We start from the raw sequence: 3120 nt of genomic DNA, 5'->3' as shown, positions 1-3120 counted from the left end.
CTCTCTCTCTCTCTCTCTCTCTCTCTCTCTCTCTCTCTCTCTCTCTCTCCGGCTCGCTTTCTGTACGTACGTGTACGTTGTACACCGAGTACCGACAACAATGAGGCAGAGACAAAGGCCAGGTACAATGCTGATGTTGAACTCGACTGATTTCGACGATTTTTGGCCTTTGCATGTGCATCGCGCGTTACTCGACAATGATTCCCGCATACGTAATCATCGCTATGGGCAGGGAAGGCTGGTACACTCGCGAGGCAGTGGCTCTCACACGCGCCCTCTTTTTCCCTCCCTTCGTTTCCCAACCCAACCCGGGTCCCGTTTCCCGTACCGTCCGTCCGTCACACAAGGGACGCACGCTTTTCAATCCTCTCCTCTAACGCCGCGCTAATCTAACAATGACACCGCGCCATTCCGCGACTCCGCGAGCCGTTTATCGGTTTAAATACCAGCACAGGCCGGATGATAATAATAATTGTGTAACCGATACCCGATTTATGCCCCTGCGATCAGCCTGTGTTCCTACCCGTGACTCATCCCCCTCCCCTCCACCTACGATCCATCTAATCAACGGCAGTTAACGCCGAAAGCGGCTCGGCCTATTTAAATGTTGAGATAATTATCACCGCTTAATATTCGACCATAGTTTCGCCGTTTACCGAGCCATTAGTTCCATTGATCGGCCGAGTTTTGCCCTTTGCAAGAGAATTTATCGGAATAGGATCGAAGGTAATAATAGCGATCTTCGATCTTGCAACGATCCGTCGACTTTCACCACCCCTTTCATCCCGTTCACGCCACTCTCGAGAAACGCGTGATATCCGCGTATAACCAACTCCTTGGCAAAATTGTTGGCGAGAACGGGACGCGATATCGGACCAAGGAAACTCGAGTATTTGCGATACTTGTTCCGTTGTGTTGTATCTACCATTGGAGGAGGACGGGTTTGGGTTAGCACGATTCTTTCGCGAGGCTTTTTCGCGAAGGGGGGCCGATCGATTGAGCACCCCTGACCGCACCTGAATAGATACATTGTGCCGGGGCAGCCTATTGACGGCCGATTGTTCCCTCAACAATAACAACAATATCTGAATAGTCGTCGTGCACATCTCTCGCGCGCGTTGCACGCACCCACGCACGCACTCGCGCACTCGTGCTATGCGTGCGCGCACATCCCCTTGCATCGCCCTCGCCACGCTCGCGTCGCGCATCCCTTCACACGCTCCCACGTTGCGTCTCTTTACACGATCGCGCATCGCATCGTGTATACGCGCACACGTACGATCCCATACGTGTTACGATAGAGGATCTCTCGCCGTTCCGAACGGACACGGTTAAACGGTTAACGGGCCTTTGTGCGCGCGCTCACGCGTCCCATCTTGGGGATCGAGGTTAGGGGTGGGATCAGTTTTAATGATCGTTCGATGATTCGTTTCGATCTCGAAAACGACTTCTCGAATAGAAACGATCGTTATGTAGACTCTATTGCTGGTGATTTCTATTCCAAGGATTCGTTTTTCAAAATTCTTTACGAGAAGGAATTACGAGAATATGGTATCTGTTTCGAGTTCGTGTTCGAGATCATTTTATAAGTATTATAGCGAAATGTTTGAATCTATGTTTAATATTACATCTCTGATCGTAATTCTTATATTTTTCGTGGATTCGTCGAAAGTTGCGATGCGAGGGATACATGAACGTTTTTGTAAAGGAGATTGGGATTTTTTTCTTTTTTTTCTTAAAGATGTACGAGATTTTTCTTTTTTCTTTTTTTTTTAAATTGGAACTTCGATTCCCGCGTTTCGATTCGTTTGTAAAAATTGCGGGAATACGGAAGAGGTAAAGATACATGGGGAATACATACGAGATAATGAATGAAAATCGTATGCTTAACGAGCATTAGTTAAATAATTGAGCGTAACGTGGCATCGTTATAAAATATTGTTTATTACCCGCTTATAAACAATGGTCAGTAAAGACTCTAGTGAAATAGCTTCGGTACAATTACAATAATACTCTGTGAGCGCGCATTACATTTATCGTGAAAATGTATAAGCCAATTATAATTATAGCGCACTGGTCGATTGTTCGTAATATTATAATAGGTTGCTATGTCGTTCACAACACAAAGAGATGTGCTTAATGGAATGCTTATTAATAATTCTATCTGCGAAAAAAAGAAAAAAAAAAGAAATATCACGGGTAGAATTTCCAACTTATTGATTATTAATCATGTTGCGATTGACTGGAAGATAGAAAAATTCTTTGCGCTTCGTATACAGCATCGATAAGGATATTTTTTTTATAAAAATCGTACAAACCTCCGTTAAACAATCCTTTTTCCTTTTTTAAACATTCCCTCATAAATCATCCCCTATAAATTTGGCGTTCTTAATATCATTACAATTAATATTCTTTCTTGCAACGTATTGGTATCACGTGTTTCCGTACGTTTTGTAAAAGAAAAAAGAGTAAAAAAAAAAAAAAAAGAAGAAATTAGCGAGAAAAAATCGTTCGCTTCTCTTAGAATCGCTCGATGAAAAATATTATATATATAACTTAAAAACGTTGAACAGTGGAATTTTCCAGCCTAGTCGATCATTATGCTTATGCATAAATTGCATAGCTGTATGATCTGCCTTGTTCAACGTGTATACTTTACCTATATTTTATTTACAAAGATACGCGATGTAGATCATCGCAGCCCGTTACCGGCTATAATTCCATATAATTCGACGAGGGTTCGATTGTCAGATACACAGGTTAGGCAATCGTGATTAATATTGTGAAATAAAAATTGCCACAATTGTCTAGTACGAATAAAGCGTGAAATAAAAAAAAAAAAAAAATGAATGCGTCAGCGAAGAATAAAAATATCGCAAAAATTTTTGAACAAATCTTCAAAACCGATTATGTATCTGACAATCAATCATTCGGTCAGTAACGGCACCAATGCGCGAAAAAAATATAGAAATATAAACTTTTTTTACATTTATAGGATTCTCTTTTCGAATACGTTGATTATTTATTTGTATAGAATTTTCGCGTTTTTTTTTTGGAGCCAAAAGATCAATGCTTTTCTTTTTTTTTTAATGTTTCCTCGAGAAACGTGTGTACTTTATG

The sequence above is a fragment of the Apis dorsata genome, unplaced genomic scaffold, assembly GCF_000469605.1.
Source record: "Apis dorsata unplaced genomic scaffold, Apis dorsata 1.3 scaffold_57, whole genome shotgun sequence".
Lineage (NCBI taxonomy): Eukaryota > Metazoa > Arthropoda > Insecta > Hymenoptera > Apidae > Apis > Apis dorsata.
The sequence above is the reverse complement of the archived record's forward strand: the minus strand, read 5'-3'. Positions refer to the sequence as shown.